The following is a 26,820-nucleotide window of genomic DNA, read 5'->3' as shown; positions in this document are numbered from 1 at the left end:
TGGTGGAGGTTAGTATAGATGGACTAATAGAACAAGTCCCACACACTGCTACAAGCCAAAATATTTTTTCAGAGCTAGTTGCAGATAAAAATTATATTGAATTTGCAACCTGGTGGAGTTTAGTATAGATGGACTAATTGAACAAGTCCCACACACTGCTACAAGCCGAAATATTTTTTGAAAGCTAGATGCAGATAAAAATTATATTGAATTTGCAACCTGGTGGAGGTTAGTATAGATGGACTAATAGAACAAGTCCTACACACTGCTACAAGCCCAAATATTTTTTCAGAGCTAGATGCAGATAAAAATTATATTGAATTTGCAACCTGGTGGAGGTTAGTATAGATGGACTAATTGAACAAGTCCCACACACTGCTACAAGCCGAAATATTTTTTGAAAGCTAGATGCAGATAAAAATTATATTGAATTTGCAACCTGGTGGAGGTTAGTATAGATGGACTAATAGAACAAGTCCCACACACGGCTACAGGCCGAAATATTTTTTCAGAGCTTGATGCACATAAAAATTATATTGAATTTGCAACCTGGTGGAGGTTAATATAGATGGACTAATAGAACATGTCCCATACACTGCTACAAGCCAAAATATTTTTTCAGACCTAGATGCAGATAAAAATTATATTGAATTTGCAACCTGGTGGAGGTTAGTATAGATGGACTAATAGAACAAGTCCCACACACTGCTACAAGCCGAAATATTTTTTCAGAGCTAGATGCAGATAAAAATTATATTGAATTTGCAACCTGGTGGAGGTTAGTATAGATAGACTAATAGAACAGGTCCCACACAATGCTACAAGCCAAAATATTTTTTCAGAGCTAGATGCAGATAAAATTTATATTGAATTTGCAAAGTGGTGGAGGTTAGTATAGATGGACTAAAAGAACAAGTCCCACACATTGCTACAAACCGAAATATTTTTTCAGTGCTAGATGCAGATACAAATTATATTGAATTTGCCACCTGGTGGAGGTTAGTATAGATGGACTAATAGAACAAGTCACACACACTGCTACAATCCAAAATATTTTTTCAGAGCTAGATTCAGTTAAAAATTATATTGAATTTGCAACCTGGTGGAGGTTAGTATAGATGGTCTAATAGAACAAGTCCCACACACTGCTACAAGCCAAAATATTTTTTCAGAGATAGATGCAGATAAAAATTATATTGAATTTGCAACCTGGTGGAGGTTAGTATAGATGGACTAAAAGAACAAGTCCCACACACTGCTACAAGCTGAAATATTTTTTCAGAGCTAGATGCAGATAAAAATTATATTGAATTTGCAACCTGGTGGAGGTTAGTGTAGATGGACTAATAGAACAAGTCCCACACACTGCTACAAGCCGAAATATTTTTTCAAAGCTAGATGCAGATAAAACTTATATTGAATTTGCAACCTGATGGAGGTTAGTATAGATGGACTAATAGAACAAGTCCCACACACTGCTACAAGCCGAAATATTTTTTCAGAGCTAGATGCAGATAAAAATTATATTGAATTTGCAACCTGGTGGAGGTTAGTATAGATGGACTAATAGAACAAGTCCTACAGACAGCTACAAGCCGAAATATTTATTCAGATCTAGATGCAGATAAAAATTATATTGAATTTGCAACCTGGTGGAGGTTAGTATAGATGGACTAAAAGAACAAGTCCCACACACTGCTAAAAGCCAAAATATTTTTTCAGTGCTAGATGCAGATAAAACTTATATTGAATTTGCAACCTGCTGGAGGTTAGTATGGATGGACTAATAGAACAAGTCCCACACACTGCTACAAGCCCAAATATTTTTTCAGAGCTAGATGCAGATAAAAATTATATTGAATTTGCAACCTGGTGGAGGTTAGTATAGATGGACTAATTGAACAAGTCCCACACACTGCTACAAGCCGAAATATTTTTTGAAAGCTAGATGCAGATAAAAATTATATTGAATTTGCAACCTGGTGGAGGTTAGTATAGATGGACTAATAGAACAAGTCCCACACACTGCTACAAGCCAAAATATTTTTTCAGAGCTAGATGCAGATAAAAATTTTATTGAATTTGCAACCTGGTGGAGGTTAGTATAGATGGACTAATAGAACAAGTCCCACACACTGCTACAAGCCAAAATATTTTTGCAGAGCTAGATGCAGATAAAAATTATATTGAATTTACAACCTGGTGGAGGTTAGTATAGATGGACTAATAGAACAAGTCCCACAAACTGCTACAAGCCAAAAAATTTTTTCAGAGCTAGTTGCAGATAAAAATTATATTGAATTTGCAACCTGGTGGAGTTTAGTATAGATGGACTAATTGAACAAGTCCCACACACTGCTACAAGCCGAAATATTTTTTGAAAGCTAGATGCAGATAAAAATTATATTGAATTTGCAACCTGGTGGAGGTTAGTATAGATGGACTAATAGAACAAGTCCTACACACTGCTACAAGCCCAAATATTTTTTCAGAGCTAGATGCAGATAAAAATTATATTGAATTTGCAACCTGGTGGAGGTTAGTATAGATGGACTAATTGAACAAGTCCCACACACTGCTACAAGCCGAAATATTTTTTGAAAGCTAGATGCAGATAAAAATTATATTGAATTTGCAACCTGGTGGAGGTTAGTATAGATGGACTAATAGAACAAGTCCCACACACTGCTACAGGCCGAAATATTTTTTCAGAGCTTGATGCACATAAAAATTATATTGAATTTGCAACCTGGTGGAGGTTAATATAGATGGACTAATAGAATATGTCCCATACACTGCTACAAGCCAAAATATTTTTTCAGACCTAGATGCAGATAAAAATTATATTGAATTTGCAACCTGGTGGAGGTTAGTATAGATGGACTAATAGAACAAGTCCCACACACTGCTTCAAGCCGAAATATTTTTTCAGAGCTAGATGCAGATAAAAATTATATTGAATTTTCAACCTGGTGGAGGTTAGTATAGATAGACTAATAGAACAGGTCCCACACAATGCTACAAGCCAAAATATTTTTTCAGAGCTAGATGCAGATAAAATTTATATTGAATTTGCAAAGTGGTGGAGGTTAGTATAGATGGACTAAAAGAACAAGTCCCACACATTGCTACAAACCGAAATATTTTTTCAGTGCTAGATGCAGATACAAATTATATTGAATTTGCCACCTGGTGGAGGTTAGTATAGATGGACTAATAGAACAAGTCACACACACTGCTACAATCCAAAATATTTTTTCAGAGCTAGATTCAGTTAAAAATTATATTGAATTTGCAACCTGGTGGAGGTTAGTATAGATGGTCTAATAGAACAAGTCCCACACACTGCTACAAGCCAAAATATTTTTTCAGAGATAGATGCAGATAAAAATTATATTGAATTTGCAACCTGGTGGAAGTTAGTATAGATGGACTAAAAGAACAAGTCCCACACACTGCTACAAGCTGAAATATTTTTTCAGAGCTAGATGCAGATAAAAATTATATTGAATTTGCAACCTGGTGGAGGTTAGTGTAGATGGACTAATAGAACAAGTCCCACACACTGCTACAAGCCGAAATATTTTTTCAAAGCTAGATGCAGATAAAACTTATATTGAATTTGCAACCTGATGGAGGTTAGTATAGATGGACTAATAGAACAAGTCCCACACACTGCTACAAGCAGAAATATTTTTTCAGAGCTAGATGCAGATAAAAATTATATTGAATTTGCAACCTGGTGGAGGTTAGTATAGATGGACTAATAGAACAAGTCCTACAGACAGCTACAAGCCGAAATATTTATTCAGATCTAGATGCAGATAAAAATTATATTGAATTTGCAACCTGGTGGAGGTTAGTATAGATGGACTAAAAGAACAAGTCCCACACACTGCTAAAAGCCAAAATATTTTTTCAGTGCTAGATGCAGATAAAACTTATATTGAATTTGCAACCTGCTGGAGGTTAGTATGGATGGACTAATAGAACAAGTCCCACACACTGCTACAAGCCCAAATATTTTTTCAGAGCTAGATGCAGATAAAAATTATATTGAATTTGCAACCTGGTGGAGGTTAGTATAGATGGACTAATTGAACAAGTCCCACACACTGCTACAAGCCGAAATATTTTTTGAAAGCTAGATGCAGATAAAAATTATATTGAATTTGCAACCTGGTGGAGGTTAGTATAGATGGACTAAGAGAACAAGTCCCACACACTGCTAAAAGCCAAAATATTTTTTCAGTGCTAGATGCAGATAAAACTTATATTGAATTTGCAACCTGCTGGAGGTTAGTATGGATGGACTAATAGAACAAGTCCCACACACTGCTACAAGCCCAAATATTTTTTCAGAGCTAGATGCAGATAAAAATTATATTGAATTTGCAACCTGGTGGAGGTTAGTATAGATGGACTAATAGAACAAGTCCCACACACTGCTACAAGCCGAAATATTTTTTCAGAGCTAGATGCAGATAAAAATTATATTGAATTTTCAACCTGGTGGAGGTTAGTATAGATGGACTAATAGAACAGGTCCCACACAATGCTACAAGCCGAAATATTTTTTCAGAGCTAGATGCAGATAAAAATTATATTGAATTTGCAAAGTGGTGGAGGTTAGTATAGATCGACTAAAAGAACAAGTCCTACACACTGCTACAAACCGAAATATTTTTTCAGTGCTAGATGCAGATACAAATTATATTGAATTTGCCAACTGGTGGAGGTTAGTATAGATGGACTAATAGAACAAGTCACACACACTGCTACAATCCGAAATATTTTTTCAGAGCTAGATTCATATAAAAATTATATTGAATTTGCAACCTGGTGGAAGTTAGTATAGATGGTCTAATAGAACAAGTCCCACACACTGCTACAAGCCAAAATATTTTTTCAGAGCTAGATGCAGATAAAAATTATATTGAATTTGCAACCTGGTGGAGGTTAGTGTAGGTGGACTAATAGAACAAGTCCCACACACTGCTACAAGCCGAAATATTTTTTCAGAGCTAGATTCAGATAAAAATTATATTGAATTTGCAACCTGGTGGAGGTTAGTATATATGGACTAATAGAACAAGTCCCACACACTGCTACCAGCCGAAATATTTTTTCAGAGCTAGATGCAGATAAAAATTATATTGAATTTGCAACCTGGTGGAGGTTAGTATAGATGGACTAATAGAACAAGTAATACAGACAGCTACAAGCCGAAAATTTTTTTCAGATCTAGATGCAGATAAAAATTAAATTGAATTTGCAACCTGGTGGAGGTTAGTATAGATGGACTAAAAGAACAAGTACCACAAACTGCTAAAAGCCGAAATATTTTTTCACAGCTAGATGCAGATAAAACTTATATTGAATTTGCAACCTGCTGGAGGTTAGTATGGATGGACTAATAGAACAAGTCCCACACACTGCTACAAGCCCAAATATTTTTTCAGAGCAAGATGCAGATAAAAATTATGTTGAATTTGCAACCTGGTGGATGTTAGTATAGATGGACTAATAGAACAAGTGCCACACACTGCTACAAGCCGAAATATTTTTTCAGAGCTAGATGCAGATAAAAATTATATTGAATTTGCAACCTGGTGGAGGTTAGTATAGATGGACTAATAGAACAAGTCCCACACACTGCTACAAGCCAAAATATTTTTTCAGAGCTTGATGCAGATAAAAATTATATCGAATTTGCAACCTGGTGGAGGTTAGGATAGATGGACTAATAGAACATGTCCCATACACTGCTACAACCAAAATATTTTTTCAGAGCTAGATGCTGATAAAAATTATATTGATTTTGCAACCTGGTGGAGGTTAGTATAGATGGACTAATAGAACAAGTCCCACACACTGCTACAAGCCAAAATATATTTTCAGAGCTTGATGCAGATAAAAATTAGATCGAATTTGCAACCTGGTGGAGGTTAGTATAGATGGACTAATAGAACAAGTACCACACACTGCTAAAGGCTGAAATATTTTTTCAGAGCTAGATGCAGATAAAACTTATATTGAATTTGCAACCTGCTGGAGGTTAGTATGGATGGACTAATAGAACAAGTCCCACACACTGCTACAAGCCCAAATATTTTTTCAGAGCAAGATGCAGATAAAAATTATGTTGAATTTGCAACCTGGTGGAGGTTAGTATAGATGGACTAATAGAACAAGTGCCACACACTGCTACAAGCCAAAATATTTTTTCAGAGCTAGATGCAGATAAAAATTAAATTGAATTTGCAACCTGGTGGAGGTTAGTATAGATCGACTAATAGAACAAGTTCCACACACTGCTACAAGCCAAAATATTTTTTCAGAGCTTGATGCAGATAAAAATTATATCGAATTTGCAACCTGGTGGAGGTTAGGATAGATGGACTAATAGAACAAGTACCACACACTGCTAAAAGCTGAAATATTTTTTCAGAGCTAGATGCAGATAAAACTTATATTGAATTTGCAACCTGCTGGAGGTTAGTATGGATGGACTAATAGAACAAGTCCCACACACTGCTACAAGCCCAAATATATTTTCCGAGCAAGATGCAGATAAAAATTATGTTGAATTTGCAACCTGGTGGAGGTTAGTATAGATGGACTAATAGAACAAGTGCCACACACTGCTACAAGCCGAAATATTTTTTCAGAGCTAGATGCAGATAAAAATTAAATTGAATTTGCAACCTGGTGGAGGTTAGTATAGATGGACTAATAGAACAAGTCCCACACACTGCTACAAGCCAAAATATTTTTTCAGAGCTTGATGCAGATAAAAACTATATCGAATTTGCAACCTGGTGGAGGTTAGGATAGATGGACTAATAGAACATGTCCCATACACTGCTACAAGCCAAAATATTTTTTCAGAGCTAGATGCAGATAAAAATTACATTAATTTTGCAACCTGGTGGAGGTTAGTATAGATGGACTAATAGAACAAGTCCCACACACTGCTACAAGCCAAAATATTTTTTCAGAGCTTGATGCAGATAAAAATTAGATCGAATTTGCAACCAGGTGGAGGTTAGGATAGATGGACTAATAGAACATATCCCATACACTGCTACAAGCCAAAATATTTTTTCAGAGCAAGATGCAGATAAAAATTATATTGAATTTGCAACCAGGCGGAGGTTAGTATAGATGGACTAATAGAACAGGTCCCACACATTGCTACAAGCCGAAATGTTTTTTCAGAGCTAGATGCAGATAAAAATTATATTGAATTTGCAACCTGGTGGAGGTTAGTATAGATGGACTAATAGAACAAGTCCCACACACTGCTACAAGCCAAAATATTTTTTCAGTGCTAGATGCAGATACAAATTATATTGTATTTGCCACCTGGTAGAGGTTAGTATAGATGGACTATTAGAACAAGTCCCACACACTGCTACAATCCAAAATATTTTTTCAGAGCTAGATTCAGATAAAAATTATATTGAATTTGCAACCTGGTGGAGGTTAGTATAGATGGTCTAATATAACAAGACCCACACACTGCTACAAGCCGAAATATTTTTTCAGAGATAGATGCAGATAAAAATTATATTGAATTTGCAACCTGGTGGAGGTTAGTATAGATGGACTAATAGAACAAGTCCCACACACTGCTACAAGCCAAAATATTTTTTCAGTGCTAGATGCAGATACAAATTATATTGTATTTGCCACCTGGTGGAGGTTAGTATAGATGGACTATTAGAACAAGTCCCACACACTGCTACAATCCAAAATATTTTTTCAGAGCTAGATTCAGATAAAAATTATATTGAATTTGCAACCTGGTGGAGGTTAGTATAGATGGTCTAATATAACAAGACCCACACACTGCTACAAGCCGAAATATTTTTTCAGAGATAGATGCAGATAAAAATTATATTGAATTTGCAACCTGGTGGAGGTTAGTATAGATGGACTAATAGAACAAGTCCCACACACTGCTACAAGCCAAAATATTTTTCAGTGCTAGATGCAGATACAAATTATATTGTATTTGCCACCTGGTGGAGGTTAGTATAGATGGACTATTAGAACAAGTCCCACACACTGCTACAATCCAAAATATTTTTTCAGAGCTAGATTCAGATAAAAATTATATTGAATTTGCAACCTGGTGGAGGTTAGTATAGATGGTCTAATATAACAAGACCCACACACTGCTACAAGCCGAAATATTTTTTCAGAGATAGATGCAGATAAAAATTATATTGAATTTGCAACCTGGTGGAGGTTAGTATAGATGGACTAATAGAACAAGTCCCACACACTGCTACAAGCCAAAATATTTTTTCAGAGCTAGATGCAGATAAAAATTATATTGAATTTGCAACCTGGTGGAGGTTAGTATAGATGGACTAATAGAACAAGTCCTACAGACAGCTACAAGCCGAAATATTTATTCAGATCTAGATGCAGATAAAAATTATATTGAATTTGCAACCTGGTGGAGGTTAGTATAGATGGACTAAAAGAACAAGTCCCACACACTGCTAAAAGCCAAAATATTTTTTCAGTGCTAGATGCAGATAAAACTTATATTGAATTTGCAACCTGCTGGAGGTTAGTATGGATGGACTAATAGAACAAGTCCCACACACTGCTACAAGCCCAAATATTTTTTCAGAGCTAGATGCAGATAAAAATTATATTGAATTTGCAACCTGGTGGAGGTTAGTATAGATGGACTAATAGAACAAGTCCCACACACTGCTACAAGCCAAAATATTTTTTCAGAGCTAGATGCAGATAAAAATTATATTGAATTTGCAACCTGGTGGAGGTTAGTATAGATGGACTAATAGAACAAGTCCTACAGACAGCTACAAGCCGAAATATTTATTCAGATCTAGATGCAGATAAAAATTATATTGAATTTGCAACGTGGTGGAGGTTAGTATAGATGGACTAAAAGAACAAGTCCCACACACTGCTAAAAGCCAAAATATTTTTTCAGTGCTAGATGCAGATAAAACTTATATTGAATTTGCAACCTGCTGGAGGTTAGTATGGATGGACTAATAGAACAAGTCCCACACACTGCTACAAGCCCAAATATTTTTTCAGAGCTAGATGCAGATAAAAATTATATTGAATTTGCAACCTGGTGGAGGTTAGTATAGATGGACTAATAGAACAAGTCCCACACACTGCTACAAGCCGAAATATTTTTTCAGAGCTAGATGCAGATAAAAATTATATTGAATTTGCAACCTGGTGGAGGTTAGTATAGATGCACTAATAGAACAGGTCCCACACAATGCTACAAGCCGAAATATTTTTTCAGAGCTAGATTCAGATAAAAATTATATTGAATTTGCCAACTGGTGGAGGTTAGTATAGATGGACTAATATAACAAGACCCACACACTGCTACAAGCCGAAATATTTTTTCAGAGATAGATGCAGATAAAAATTATATTGAATTTGCAACCTGGTGGAGGTTAGTATAGATGGACTAATAGAACAAGTCCCACACACTGCTACAAGCCAAAATATTTTTTCAGTGCTAGATGCAGATACAAATTATATTGTATTTGCCACCTGGTGGAGGTTAGTATAGATGGACTATTAGAACAAGTCCCACACACTGCTACAATCCAAAATATTTTTTCAGAGCTAGATTCAGATAAAAATTATATTGAATTTGCAACCTGGTGGAGGTTAGTATAGATGGTCTAATATAACAAGACCCACACACTGCTACAAGCCGAAATATTTTTTCAGAGATAGATGCAGATAAAAATTATATTGAATTTGCAACCTGGTGGAGGTTAGTATAGATGGACTAATAGAACAAGTCCCACACACTGCTACAAGCCAAAATATTTTTCAGTGCTAGATGCAGATACAAATTATATTGTATTTGCCACCTGGTGGAGGTTAGTATAGATGGACTATTAGAACAAGTCCCACACACTGCTACAATCCAAAATATTTTTTCAGAGCTAGATTCAGATAAAAATTATATTGAATTTGCAACCTGGTGGAGGTTAGTATAGATGGTCTAATATAACAAGACCCACACACTGCTACAAGCCGAAATATTTTTTCAGAGATAGATGCAGATAAAAATTATATTGAATTTGCAACCTGGTGGAGGTTAGTATAGATGGACTAATAGAACAAGTCCCACACACTGCTACAAGCCAAAATATTTTTTCAGAGCTAGATGCAGATAAAAATTATATTGAATTTGCAACCTGGTGGAGGTTAGTATAGATGGACTAATAGAACAAGTCCTACAGACAGCTACAAGCCGAAATATTTATTCAGATCTAGATGCAGATAAAAATTATATTGAATTTGCAACCTGGTGGAGGTTAGTATAGATGGACTAAAAGAACAAGTCCCACACACTGCTAAAAGCCAAAATATTTTTTCAGTGCTAGATGCAGATAAAACTTATATTGAATTTGCAACCTGCTGGAGGTTAGTATGGATGGACTAATAGAACAAGTCCCACACACTGCTACAAGCCCAAATATTTTTTCAGAGCTAGATGCAGATAAAAATTATATTGAATTTGCAACCTGGTGGAGGTTAGTATAGATGGACTAATAGAACAAGTCCCACACACTGCTACAAGCCAAAATATTTTTTCAGAGCTAGATGCAGATAAAAATTATATTGAATTTGCAACCTGGTGGAGGTTAGTATAGATGGACTAATAGAACAAGTCCTACAGACAGCTACAAGCCGAAATATTTATTCAGATCTAGATGCAGATAAAAATTATATTGAATTTGCAACGTGGTGGAGGTTAGTATAGATGGACTAAAAGAACAAGTCCCACACACTGCTAAAAGCCAAAATATTTTTTCAGTGCTAGATGCAGATAAAACTTATATTGAATTTGCAACCTGCTGGAGGTTAGTATGGATGGACTAATAGAACAAGTCCCACACACTGCTACAAGCCCAAATATTTTTTCAGAGCTAGATGCAGATAAAAATTATATTGAATTTGCAACCTGGTGGAGGTTAGTATAGATGGACTAATAGAACAAGTCCCACACACTGCTACAAGCCGAAATATTTTTTCAGAGCTAGATGCAGATAAAAATTATATTGAATTTGCAACCTGGTGGAGGTTAGTATAGATGCACTAATAGAACAGGTCCCACACAATGCTACAAGCCGAAATATTTTTTCAGAGCTAGATTCAGATAAAAATTATATTGAATTTGCCAACTGGTGGAGGTTAGTATAGATGGACTAATAGAACAAGTCACACACTGCTACAATCCGAAATATTTTTTCAGAGCTAGATTCAGATAAAAATTATATTGAATTTGCAACCTGGTGAAAGTTAGTATAGATGGTCTAATAGAACAAGTCCCACACACTGCTACAAGCCAAAATATTTTTTCAGAGATAGATGCAGATAAAAATTATATTGAATTTGCAACCTGGTGGAGGTTAGTATAGATGGACTAATAGAACAAGTCCCACACACTGCTACAAGCTGAAATATTTTTTCAGAGCTAGATGCAGATAAAAATTATATTGAATTTGCAACCTGGTGGAGGTTAGTGTAGATGGACTAATAGAACAAGTCCCACACACTGCTACAAGCCGAAATATTTTTTTAGAGCTAGATTCAGATAAAAATTATATTGAATTTGCAACCTGGTGGAGGTTAGTATAGATGGACTAATAGAACAAGTCCCACACACTGCTACCAGCCGAAATATTTTTTCAGAGCTAGATGCAGATAAAAATTATATTGAATTTGCAACCTGGTGGAGGTTAGTATAGATGGACTAATAGAACAAGTAATACAGACAGCTACAAGCCAAAAAATTTTTTCAGATCTAGATGCAAATAAAAATTAAATTGAATTTGCAACCTGGTGGAGGTTAATATACATGGACTAAAAGAACAAGTACCACACACTGCTAAAAGCCGAAATATTTTTTCAGAGCTAGATGCAGATAAAACTTATATTGAATTTGCAACCTGCTGGAGGTTAGTATGGATGGACTAATAGAACAAGTCCCACACACTGCTACAAGCCCAAATATTTTTTCAGAGCAAGATGCAGATAAAAATTATGTTGAATTTGCAACCTGGTGGAGGTTAGTATAGATGGACTAATAGAACAAGTGCCACACACTGCTACAAGCCGAAATATTTTTTCAGAGCTAGATGCAGATAAAAATTATATTGAATTTGCAACCTGGTGGAGGTTAGTATAGATGGACTAATAGAACAAGTCCCACACACTGCTACAAGCCAAAATATTTTTTCAGAGCTTGATGCAGATAAAAATTATATCGAATTTGCAACCTGGTGGAGGTTAGGATAAATGGACTAATAGAACATGTCCCATACACTGCTACAACCAAAATATTTTTTCAGAGCTAGATGCTGATAAAAATTATATTGATTTTGCAACCTGGTGGAGGTTAGTATAGATGGACTAATAGAACAAGTCCCACACACTGCTACAAGCCAAAATATATTTTCAGAGCTTGATGCAGATAAAAATTAGATCGAATTTGCAACCTGGTGGAGGTTAGGATAGATGGACTAATAGAACAAGTACCACACACTGCTAAAAGCTGAAATATTTTTTGAGAGCTAGATGCAGATAAAACTTATTTTGAATTTGCAACCTGCTGGAGGTTAGTATGGATGGACTAATAGAACAAGTCCCACACACTGCTACAATCCCAAATATTTTTTAAGAGCTAGATGCAGATAAAAATTATGTTGAATTTGCAACCTGGTGGAGGTTAGTATAGATGGACTAATAGAACAAGTGCCACACACTGCTACAAGCCGAAATATTTTTTCAGAGCTAGATGCAGATAAAAATTAAATTGAATTTGCAACCTGGTGGAGGTTAGTATAGATGGACTAATAGAACAAGTCCCACAAACTGCTACAAGCCAAAATATTTTTTCAGAGCTTGATGCAGATAAAAATTATATCGAATTTGCAACCTGGTGGAGGTTAGGATAGATGGACTAATAGAACATGTCCCAAACACTGCTATAAGTAAAAATATTTTTTCAGAGCTAGATGCAGATAAAAATTATATTAATTTTGCAACCTGGTGGAGGTTAGTATAGATGGACTAATAGAACAAGTCCCACACACTGCTACAAGCCAAAATATTTTTTCAGAGCTTGATGCAGATAAAAATTAGATCGAATTTGCAACCTGGTGGAGGTTAGGATAGATGGACTAATAGAACATGTCCCATACACTGCTACAAGCCAAAATATTTTTTCAGAGCAAGATGCAGATAAAAATTATATTGAATTTGCAACCAGGCGGAGGTTAGTATAGATGGACTAATAGAACAGGTCCCACACATTGCTACAAGCCAAAATATTTTTTCAGAGCTAGATGCAGATAAAAATTATATTGAATTTGCAACCTGGTGGAGGTTAGTATAGATGGACTAATAGAACAAGTCCCACACACTGCTACAAGCCAAAATATTTTTTCAGTGCTAGATGCAGATACAAATTATATTGTATTTGCCACCTGGTGGAGGTTAGTATAGATGGACTATTAGAACAAGTCCCACACACTGCTACAATCCAAAATATTTTTTCAGAGCTAGATTCAGATAAAAATTATATTGAATTTGCAACCTGGTGGAGGTTAGTATAGATGGTCTAATATAACAAGACCCACACACTGCTACAAGCCGAAATATTTTTTCAGAGATAGATGCAGATAAAAATTATATTGAATTTGCAACCTGGTGAAGGTTAGTATAGATGGACTAATAGAACAAGTCCCACACACTGCTACAAGCCAAAATATTTTTGCAGAGCTAGATGCAGATAAAATTATATTGAATTTACAACCTGGTGGAGGTTAGTATAGATGGACTAATAGAACAAGTCTCACACACTGCTACAAGCCAAAATATTTTTTCAGAGCTAGTTGCAGATAAAAATTATATTGAATTTGCAACCTGGTGGAGTTTAGTATAGATGGACTAATTGAACAAGTCCCACACACTGCTACAAGCCGAAATATTTTTTGAAAGCTAGATGCAGATAAAAATTATATTGAATTTGCAACCTGGTGGAGCTTAGTATAGATGGACTAATAGAACAAGTCCCACACACTTCTACAAGCCGAAATATTTTTTCAGAGCTAGATGTAGAAAAAAATTATATTGAATTTGCAACCTGGTGGAGGTTAGTATAGATGGACTAATAGAACAAGTCCCACACACTGCTACAAGCCAAAATATTTTTGCAGAGCTAGATGCAGATAAAATTATATTGAATTTACAACCTGGTGGAGGATAGTATAGATGGACTAATAGAACAAGTCCCACACACTGCTACAAGCCAAAATATTTTTTCAGAGCTAGTTGCAGATAAAAATTATATTGAATTTGCAACCTGGTGGAGTTTAGTATAGATGAACTAATTGAACAAGTCCCACACACTGCTACAAGCCGAAATATTTTTTGAAAGCTAGATGCAGATAAAAATTATATTGAATTTGCAACCTGGTGGAGGTTAGTATAGATGGACTAATAGAACAAGTCCCACACACTTCTACAAGCCGAAATATTTTTTCAGAGCTAGATGCAGATAAAAATTATATTGAATTTGCAGCCTGGTGGAGGTTAGTATAGATGGACTAATAGTACAAGTCCTACAGACTGCTACAAGCCAAAATATTTTTTCAGAGCTAGATGCAGATAAAAATTATATTGAATTTGCAACCTGGTGGAGGTTAGTGTAGATGGACTAATAAAACAAGTCCCATAGACTACTACAAGCTGAAATATTTTTTCAGAGCTAGATGCAGATAAAAATTATATTGAATTTGCAACCTGGTGGAGGTTAGTATAGATGGACTAATAGAACAAATCCTACAGACAGCTACAAGCCGAAATATTTTTTCAGATCTAGATGCAGATAAAAATTATGTTGAATTTGCAACCTGGTGGAGGTTAGTATAGGTGGACGAATAGAACAAGTCCCACACACTGCTACAAGCCGAAATATTTTTTCAGATCTAGATGCAGATAAAAATTATATTGAATTTGCAACCTGGTGGAGGTTAGTATAGATGGACTAAAAGAACAAGTACCACACACTGCTAAAAGCCGAAATATTTTTTCAGAGCTAGATGCAGATAAAACTTATATTGAATTTGCAACCTGCTGGAGGTTAGTATGGATGGACTAATAGAACAAGTCCCACACATTGCTACAAGCCCAAATATTTTTTCAGAGCAAGATGCAGATAAAAATTATGTTGAATTTGCAACCTGGTGGAGGTTAGTATAGATGGACTAATAGAACAAGTGCCACACACTGCTACAAGCCGAAATATTTTTTCAGAGCTAGATGCAGATAAAAATTATATTGAATTTGCAACCTGGTGGAGGTTAGTATAGATGGACTAATAGAACAAGTCCCACACACTGCTACAAGCCAAAATATTTTTTCAGAGCTTGATGCAGATAAAAATTATATTGAATTTGCAACCTGGTGGAGGTTAGGATAGATGGACTAATAGAACAAGTCCCACACACTGCTACAAGCAGAAATATTTTTTGAAAGCTAGATGCAGATAAAAATTATATTGAATTTGCAACCTGGTGGAGGTTAGTATAGATGGACTAATAGAACAAGTCCCACACACTGCTACAAACCGAAATATTTTTTCAGAGCTAGATGCACATAAAAATTATATTGAATTTGCAACCTGGTGGAGGTTAGTATAGATGGAATAATAGAACAAGTCCTACAGACTGCTACAAGCCGATATATTTTTTCAGAGCTAGATGCAGATAAAAATTATATTGAATTTGCAACCTGGTGGAGGTTAGCATAGATGGACTAATGAACAACTCCCACACACTGCTACAGGCCAAAATATTTTTTCAGAGCTTGATGCAGATAAAAATTATATTGAATTTGCAACCTGGTGGAGGTTAGTATAGATGGACTAATAGAACATGTCCCATACACTGCTACAAGCCAAAATATTTTTTCAGAGCTAGATGCAGATAAAAATTATATTGAATTTGCAACCCGGTGGAGGTTAGTATAAATGGACTAATAGAACAAGTCCCACACACTGCTACAAGCCGAAATATTTTTTCAGAGCTAGATTCCGATAAAAATTATATTGAATTTGCAACCTGGTGGAGGTTAGTATAGATGGACTATTAGAACAAGTCCCACACACTGCTACAAGCCGAAATATTTTTGCAGAGCTAGATGCAGATAAAAATGATATTGAATTTGCAACCTGGTGGAGGTTAGTATAGATGGAGTAATTGAACAAGTCACACACACTGCTACAAGCCAAAATATTTTTTCAGAGCTAGATGCAGATAAAAATTATATTGAATTTGCAACCTGGTGGAGTTTAGTATAGATGGACTAATAGAACAAGTCCCACACACTGCTACGAGCCGAAATATTTTTTGAAAGCTAGATGCAGATAAAAATTATATTGAATTTGCAACCTGGTGGAGGTTAGTATAGATGGACAAATAGAACAAGTCCCACACACTGCTACAAGCCGAAATATTTTTTCAGAGCTAGATGCAGATAAAAATTATATTGAATTTGCAACCTGGTGGAGGTTAGTATAGATGGACTAATAGAACAAGTTCCACACACTGTTTCAAGCCGAAATATTTTTTCAGAGCTAGATGCAGAAAAAAATTATATTGAATTTGCAACCTGGTGGAGGTTAGTATAGATGGACTAATAGAACAAGTCCCACACACAGCTACAAGCTGAAATATTTTTTCAGAGCTAGATGGAGATAAAAATTATATGGAATTTGCAAACTGGTGGAGGTTAGTATAGATGGACTAATAGAACAAGTCCCACACACTGCTAGGAGCCGAAGTATTTTTTCAGAGCATGATGCAGATAAAAATAATATTGAATTTGCAACCTGGTGGAGGTTAGTATAGATGGACTAATAGAACAAGTCCCACACACTGCTACAAGCTGAAATATTTTTTCAGAGCTAGATGCAGATAAAAATTATATTGAATTTGCAACCTGGTGGAGGTTAGTATAGATTGACTAATAGAACAAGTCTCACACACTGCTACAAGCCGAAATATTTTTTCAGAGCTAGATGCAGAAAAAAATTATATTGAATTTGCAACCTGTTGGAGGTTAGTATAGATGGACTAATAGAACAAGTCCCACACACTGCTACAAGCCGAAATATTTTTTCAGAGCTAGATGCAGATGAAAAATATATTGAATTTGCAACCTGGTGGAGGTTAGTATAGATGGATTAATAGAACAAGTCCTACAGACAGCTGCAAGCCGAAATATTTTTTCAGATCTAGATGCAGATAAAAATTATATTGAATTTGCAACCTGGTGGAGGTTAGTATAGAAGGTCTAATAGAACAAGTCCCACACACTGCTAGAAGCCGAAATAATTTTTCAGATATAGATGAAGATAAAAATTATATTGAATTTGCCACCTGGTGGAGGTTAGTAAAGATGGACTAATAGAACAAGTCCCACACACTGCTACAAGCCGAAATATTTTTACAGAGCTAGATGCAGATAAAAATTATATTGAATTTGCAACCTGGTGGAGGTTAGTATAGATGGACTAATAGAACAAGTCCCACACACCGCTACAAGACAAAATATTTTTTCAGAGCTTGATGCAGATAAAAATTATATTGAATTTGCAACCTGGTGGAGGTTAGGATAGATGGACTAATAGAACAAGTCCCACACACTGCTACAAGCCGAAATATTTTTTGAAAGCTAGATGCAGATAAAAATTATATTGAATTTGCAACCTGGTGGAGGTTAGTATAGATGGACTAATAGAACATGTCCCATACACTGCTACAAGCCAAAATATTTTTTCAGAGCTAGATGCAGATAAAAATTATATTAAATTTGCAACCCGGTGGAGGTTAGTATAAATGGACTAATAGAACAAGTCCCACACACTGCTACAAGCCAAAATATTTTTTCAGAGCTAGATTCCGATAAAAATTATACTGAATTTGCAACCTGGTGGAGGTTAGTATAGATGGACTAATAGAACAAGTCCCACACACTGCTACAAGCCGAAATATTTTTTGAAAGCTAGATGCAGATAAAAATTATATTGAATTTGCAACCTGGTGGAGGTTAGTATAGATGGACTAATAGAACAAGTCCCACACACTGCTACAAACTGAAATATTTTTTCAGAGCTAGATGCACATAAAAATTATATTGAATTTGCAACCTGGTGGAGGTTAGTATAGATGGACTAATAGAACAAGTCCTACAGACTGCTACAAGCCGATATGTTTTTTCAGAGCTAGATGCAGATAAAAATTATATTGAATTTGCAACCTGGTGGAGGTTAGTATAGATGGACTAATAGAACAAGTCCCACACACTGCTACAGGCCAAAATATTTTTTCAGAGCTTGATGCAGATAAAAATTATATTGAATTTGCAACCTGGTGGAGGTTAGTATAGATGGACTAATAGAACATGTCCCATACACTGCTACAAGCCAAAATATTTTTTCAGAGCTAGATGCAGATAAAAATTATATTGAATTTGCAACCCGGTGGAGGTTAGTATAAATGGACTAATAGAACAAGTCCCACACACTGCTACAAGCCAAAATATTTTTTCAGAGCTAGATTCCGATAAAAATTATACTGAATTTGCAACCTGGTGGAGGTTAGTATAGATGGACTAATAGAACAAGTCCCACACACTGCTACAGGCCAAAATATTTTTTCAGAGCTTGATGCAGATAAAAATTATATTGAATTTGCAACCTGGTGGAGGTTAGTATAGATGGACTAATAGAACATGTCCCATACACTGCTACAAGCCAAAATATTTTTTCAGAGCTAGATGCAGATAAAATTTATATTGAATTTGCAAACTGGTGGAGTTTAGTAAAGATGGACTAATAGAACAAGTCCCACACACTGCTACAAGCCGAAATATTTTTTGAAAGCTAGATGCAGATAAAAATTATATTGAATTTGCACACTGGTGGAGGTTAGTATAGATGGACAAATAGAAAAAGTCCCACTCACTGCTACAAGCCGAAATATTTTTTCAGAGCTAGATGCAGATAAAAATTATATTGAATTTGCAACCTGGTGGAGGTTAGTATAGATGGACTAATAGAACAAGTCCCACACAGTGCTACAAGCCGAAATATTTTTTCAGAGCTAGATGCAGAAAAAGATTATATTGAATTTGCAACCTGGTGGAGATTAGTATTGATGGACTAATAGAACAAGTCCCACACACTGCTACAAGCCAAAATATTTTTTCAGTGCTAGATGCTGATAAAAATGATATTGAATTTGCAACCTGGTGGAGGTTAGTATAGATGGACTAATAGAACAAGTCCCACACACTGCTACAAGCAGAAATTTTTTTCAGAGCTAGATGCACATAAAACTTATATTGAATTTGCAACCTGGTGGAGGTTGGTATGGATGGACTAATAGAACTAGTCCCACACACTGCTACAAGCCGACATATTTTTTCAGAGCTAGATGCAGATAAAAATTATATTGAATTTCTAACCTGGTGGAGGTTAGTATAGATGGACTAATAGAACAAGTCCCACACAGTGCTACAAGCCGAAATATTTTTTCAGAGCTAGGTGCAGATAATAATTATATTGAATTTGCAACCTGGTGGAGGTTAAGATAGATGGACTTATAGAACAAGTCCCACACACTGCTACAAGCCAAAATATTTTTGCCGAGCTAGATGCAGATAAAATTATATTGAATTTGCAACCTGGTGGAGGTTAAGATAGATGGACTTATAGAACAAGTCCCACAAACTGCTACTAGCCAAAATATTTTTTCAGAGCTAGTTGCAGATAAAAATTATATTGAATTTGCAACCTGGTGGAGTTTAGTATAGATGGACTAATAGAACAAGTCCCACACACTGCTACAAGCCAAAATATTTTTTCAGAGCTTGATGCAGATAAAAATTATATCGAATTTGCAACCTGGTGGAGGTTAGCATAGATGGACTAATAGAACAAGTCCCACACACTGCTACAAGCCGAAATATTTTTTGAAAGCTAGATGCAGATAAAAATTATATTGAATTTGCAACCTGGTGGAGGTTAGTATAGATGGACTAATAGAACATGTGCCACACATTGCTACAAACCGAAATATTTTTTCAGAGCTAGATGCAGATAAAAATTATATTGAATTTGCAACCTGGTGGAGGTTAGTATAGATGGACTAATAGAACAAGTCCTACAGACTGCTACAAGCCGGAATATTTTTTCAGAGCTAGATGCAGATAAAAATTATATTGAATTTGCAACCTGGTGGAGGTTAGTATAGATGGACTAATAGAACAAGTCCCACACACTGCTACAGGCCGAAATATTTTTTCAGAGCTTGATGCAGATTAAAATTATATTGAATTTGCAACCTGGTGGGGGTTAGTATAGATGGACTAATAGAACATGTCCCATACACTGCTACAAGCCAAAATATTTTTTCAGAGCTAGATGCAGATAAAAATTATATTGAATTTGCAACCTGGTGGAGGTTATTATAAATGGACAAATAGAACAAGTCCCACACACTGCTACAAGCTGAAATATTTTTTCAGAGCTAGATTCAGATAAAAATTATATTGAATTTGCAACCTGGTGGAGGTTAGTATAGATGGATTAATAGAACAAGTCCCACACACTGCTACAAGCCGAAATATTTTTGCAGAGCTAGATGCAGACAAAAATTATATTGAATTTGCAACCTGGTGGAGGTTAGTATAGATGGACTAATAGAACAAGTCCCTCACACTGCTACAAGCCGAAATATTTTTTCAGAGCTAGATGCAGATAAAAATTATATTGAATTTGCAACCTTGTGGCGGTTAGTATAGATGGACTAATAGAACAGGTCCCACACAATCCTACAAGCCGAAATATTTTTTCAGAGCTAGATGCAGATAAAAATTATATTGAATTTGCAAAGTGGTGGAGGTTAGTATAAATGGACTAAAAGAACAAGTCCCACACACTGCTACAAACCGAAATATTTTTTCAGTGCTAGATGCAGATACAAATTATATTGAATTTGCCACCTGGTGGAGGTTAGTATAGATGGACTAATAGAACAAGTCCTACAGACAGCTACAAGCCGAAATATTTTTTCAGATCTAGATGCAGATAAAAATTATATTGAATTTGCAACCTGGTGGAGGTTAGTATAGATGGACTAAAAGAACAAGTACCACACACTGCTACAAGCCCAAATATTTTTTCAGAGCAAGATGCAGATAAAAATTATGTTGAATTTGCAACCTGGTGGAGGTTAGTATAGATGGACTAATAGAACAAGTGCCACACACTGCTACAAGCCGAAATATTTTTTCAGCGCTAGATGCAGATAAAAATTATATTGAATTTGAAACCTGGTGGAGGTTAGTATAGATGGACTAATAGAACAAGTCCCACACACTGCTACAAGCCAAAATATTTTTTCAGAGCTTGATGCAGATAAAAATTATATTGAATTTGCAACCTGGTGGAGGTTAGGATAGATGGACTAATAGAACAAGTCCCATACACTGATACAAGCCAAAATATTTTTTGAAAGCTAGATGCAGATAAAAATTATATTGAATTTGCAACCTGGTGGAGGTTAGTATAGATGGACTAATAGAACAAGTCCCACACACTGCTACAAACCGAAATATTTTTTCAGAGCTAGATGCAGATAAAAATTATATTGAATTTGCAACCTGGTGGAGGTTAGGATAGATGGACTAATAGAACAAGTCCCACACACTGCTACAAGCCAAAATATTTTTGCCGAGCTAGATGCAGATAAAATTATATTGAATTTACAACCTGGTGGAGGTTAGTATAGATGGACTAATAGAACAAGTCCCACAAAGTGCTACTAGCCAAAATATTTTTTCAGAGCTAGTTGCAGATAAAAATTATATTGAATTTGCAACCTGGTGGAGTTTAGTATAGATGGACTAATTGAACAAGTCCCACACACTGCTACCAGCCGAAATATTTTTTGAAAGCTAGATGCAGATAAAAATTATATTGAATTTGCAACCTGGTGGAGGTTAGTATAGATGGACTAATAGAACAAGTCCCACACACTTCTACAAGCCGAAATATTTTTTCAGAGCTAGATGCAGATAAAAATTATATTGAATTTGCAACCTGGTGGAGGTTAGTATAGATGGACTAATAGAACAAGTCCTACAGACTGATACAAGCCAAAATATTTTTTCAGAGCTAGATGCAGATAAAAATTATATAGAATTTGCAACCTGGTGGAGGTTAGTATAGATGGACTAATAGAACAAGTCCCACACACTGCTACAGGCCGAAATATTTTTTCAGAGCTTGATGCAGATAAAAATTATATTGCATTTGCAACCTGCTGGAGGTTAGTATAGATGGACTAATAGAACATGTCCCATACAATGATACAAGCCAAAATATTTTTTCAGAGCTGGATGCAGATAAAAATTATATTGAATTTGCAACCTTGTGGAGGTTAGTATAGATGGACTAATAGAACAGGTCCCACACAATGCTACAAGCCGAAATATTTTTTCAGAGCTAGATGCAGATAAAAATTATAATGAATTTGCAAAGTGGTGGACGTTAAATTAGATGGACTAAAAGAACAAGTCCCACACACTGCTACAAACCGAAATATTTTTTCAGTGCTAGATGCAGATACAAATTATATTGAATTTGCCACCTGGTGGAGGTTAGTATAGATGGACTAATAGAACAAGTCACACACACTGCTACAATCCGAAATATTTTTTCAGAGCTAGATTCAGATAAAAATTATATTGAATTTGCAACCTGGTGGAGGTTAGTATAGATGGTCTAATAGAACAAGTCCCACACACTGCTACAAGCCAAAATATTTTTTCAGAGATAGATGCAGATAAAAATTATATTGAATTTGCAACCTGGTGGAGGTTAGTATAGATGGACTACTAGGACAAGTCCCACACACTGCTACAAGCTGAAATATTTTTTCAGAGCTAGATGCAGATAAAAATTATATTGAATTTGCAACCTGGTGGAGGTTAGTATAGATGGACTACTAGGACAAGTCCCACACACTGCTACAAGCCGAAATATTTTTTGAAAGCTAGATGCAGATAAAAATTATATTGAATTTGCAACCTGGTGGAGGTTAGTATAGATGGACTACTAGGACAAGTCCCACACACTGCTACAAGCCGAAATATTTTTTGAAAGCTAGATGCAGATAAAAATTATATTGAATTTGCAACCTGGTGGAGGTTAGTATAGATGGACTAATAGAACAAGTGCCACACACTGCTACAAACCGAAATATTTTTTCAGAGCTAGATGCAGATAAAAATTATATTGAATTTGCAACCTGGTGGAGGTTAGTATAGATGGACTAATAGAACAAGTCCCACACACTGCTACAGGCCGAAATATTTTTTCAGAGCTTGATGCAGATAAAAATTATATTGAATTTGCAACCTGGTGGAGGTTAGTATAGATGGACAAATAGAACAAGTCCCACACACTGCTACAAGCCGAAATATTTTTTCAGAGCTAGATGCAGATAAAAATTATATTGAATTTGCAACCTGGTGGAGGTTAGTATAGATGGACTAATAGAACAAGTCCCACACACTGTTTCAAGCCGAAATATTTTTTCAGAGCTAGATGCAGAAAAAAATTATATTGAATTTGCAACCTGGTGGAGGTTAGTATAGATGGACTAATAGAACAAGTCCCACACACAGCTACAAGCTGAAATATTTTTTCAGAGCTAGATGGAGATAAAAATTATATGGAATTTTCAAACTGGTGGAGGTTAGTATAGATGGACTAATAGAACAAGTCCCACACACTGCTAGGAGCCGAAGTATTTTTTCAGAGCATGATGCAGATAAAAATAATATTGAATTTGCAACCTGGTGGAGGTTAGTATAGATGGACTAATAGAACACGTCCCACACACTGCTACAAGCTGAAATATTTTTTCAGAGCTAGATGCAGATAAAAATTATATTGAATTTGCAACCTGGTGGAGGTTAGTATAGATTGACTAATAGAACAAGTCTCACACACTGCTACAAGCCGAAATATTTTTTCAGAGCTAGATGCAGAAAAAAATTATATTGAATTTGCAACCTGTTGGAGGTTAGTATAGATGGACTAATAGAACAAGTCCCACACACTGCTACAAGCCGAAATATTTTTTCAGAGCTAGATGCAGATGAAAAATATATTGAATTTGCAACCTGGTGGAGGTTAGTATAGATGGATTAATAGAACAAGTCCTACAGACAGCTGCAAGCCGAAATATTTTTTCAGATCTAGATGCAGATAAAAATTATATTGAATTTGCAACCTGGTGGAGGTTAGTATAGAAGGTCTAATAGAACAAGTCCCACACACTGCTAGAAGCCGAAATAATTTTTCAGATATAGATGAAGATAAAAATTATATTGAATTTGCCACCTGGTGGAGGTTAGTAAAGATGGACTAATAGAACAAGTCCCACACACTGCTACAAGCCGAAATATTTTTACAGAGCTAGATGCAGATAAAAATTATATTGAATTTGCAACCTGGTGGAGGTTAGTATAGATGGACTAATAGAACAAGTCCCACACACCGCTACAAGACAAAATATTTTTTCAGAGCTTGATGCAGATAAAAATTATATTGAATTTGCAACCTTGTGGAGGTTAGGATAGATGGACTAATAGAACAAGTCCCACACACTGCTACAAGCCGAAATATTTTTTGAAAGCTAGATGCAGATAAAAATTATATTGAATTTGCAACCTGGTGGAGGTTAGTATAGATGGACTAATAGAACAAGTCCCACACACTGCTACAAACCGAAATATTTTTTCAGAGCTAAATGCACATAAAAATTATATTGAATTTGCAACCTGGTGGAGGTTAGTATAGATGGACTAATAGAACAAGTCCTACAGACTGCTACAAGCCGATATGTTTTTTCAGAGCTAGATGCAGATAAAAATTATATTGAATTTGCAACCTGGTGGAGGTTAGTATAGATGGACTAAAAGAACAAGTACCACACACTGCTACAAGCCCAAATATTTTTTCAGAGCAAGATGCAGATAAAAATTATGTTGAATTTGCAACCTGGTGGAGGTTAGTATAGATGGACTAATAGAACAAGTGCCACACACTGCTACAAGCCGAAATATTTTTTCAGCGCTAGATGCAGATAAAAATTATATTGAATTTGAAACCTGGTGGAGGTTAGTATAGATGGACTAATAGAACAAGTCCCACACACTGCTACAAGCCAAAATATTTTTTCAGAGCTTGATGCAGATAAAAATTATATTGAATTTGCAACCTGGTGGAGGTTAGGATAGATGGACTAATAGAACAAGTCCCATACACTGATACAAGCCAAAATATTTTTTGAAAGCTAGATGCAGATAAAAATTATATTGAATTTGCAACCTGGTGGAGGTTAGTATAGATGGACTAATAGAACAAGTCCCACACACTGCTACAAACCGAAATATTTTTTCAGAGCTAGATGCAGATAAAAATTATATTGAATTTGCAACCTGGTGGAGGTTAGTATAAATGGACTAATAGAACAAGTCCCACACACTGCTACAAGCCGAAATATTTTTTCAGAGCTGGATTCCGATAAAAATTATATTGAATTTGCAACCTGGTGGAGGTTCGTGTAGATGGACAAATAGAACAAGTCCCACACACTGCTGCAAGCCGAAATATTTTTGCAGAGCTAGATGCAGATAAAAATGATATTGAATTTGCAACCTGGTGGAGGTTAGTATAGATGGAGTAATTGAACAAGTCCCACACACTGCTACAAGCCAAAATATTTTTTCAGAGCTAGATGCAGATAAAAATTATATTGAATTTGCAACCTGGTGGAGGTTAGTATAGATGGACAAATAGAACAAGTCCCACACACTGCTACAAGCCGAAATATTTTTTCAGAGCTAGATTCAGATAAAAATTATATTGAATTTGCAACCTGGTGGAGGTTAGTATAGATGGTCTAATAGAACAAGTCCCACACACTGCTACAAGCCAAAATATTTTTTCAGAGATAGATGCAGATAAAAATTATATTGAATTTGCAACCTGGTGGAGGTTAGTATAGATGGACTACTAGGACAAGTACCACACACTGCTTCAAGCTGAAATATTTTTTCAGAGCTAGATGCAGATAAAAATTATATTTAATTTGCAACCTGGTGGAGGTTAGTATAGATGGACTACTAGGACAAGTCCCACACACTGCTACAAGCCGAAATATTTTTTGAAAGCTAGATGCAGATAAAAATTATATTGAATTTGCAACCTGGTGGAGGTTAGTATAGATGGACTAATAGAACAAGTGCCAAACACTGCTACAAACCGAAATATTTTTTCAGAGCTAGATGCAGATAAAAATTATATTGAATTTGCAACCTGGTGGAGGTTAGTATAGATGGACTAATAGAACAAGTCCCACACACTGCTACAGGCCGAAATATTTTTTCAGAGCTTGATGCAGATAAAAATTATATTGAATTTGCAACCTGGTGGAGGTTAGTATAGATGGACTAATAGAACATGTCCCATACACTGCTACAAGCCAAAATATTTTTTCAGAGCTAGATGCAGATAAAAATTATATTGAATTTGCAACCTGGTGGAGGTTAGTATAAATGGACTAATAGAACAAGTCCCACACACTGCTACAAGCCGAAATATTTTTTCAGAGCTGGATTCCGATAAAAATTATATTGAAT

The sequence above is a fragment of the Phyllobates terribilis genome, unplaced genomic scaffold (assembly GCF_046119375.1).
Source record: "Phyllobates terribilis strain yellow unplaced genomic scaffold, ASM4611937v1 Scaffold_4__5_contigs__length_816908805, whole genome shotgun sequence".
Classification (NCBI taxonomy): domain Eukaryota; kingdom Metazoa; phylum Chordata; class Amphibia; order Anura; family Dendrobatidae; genus Phyllobates; species Phyllobates terribilis.
This window is presented reverse-complemented; position numbering follows the sequence as displayed.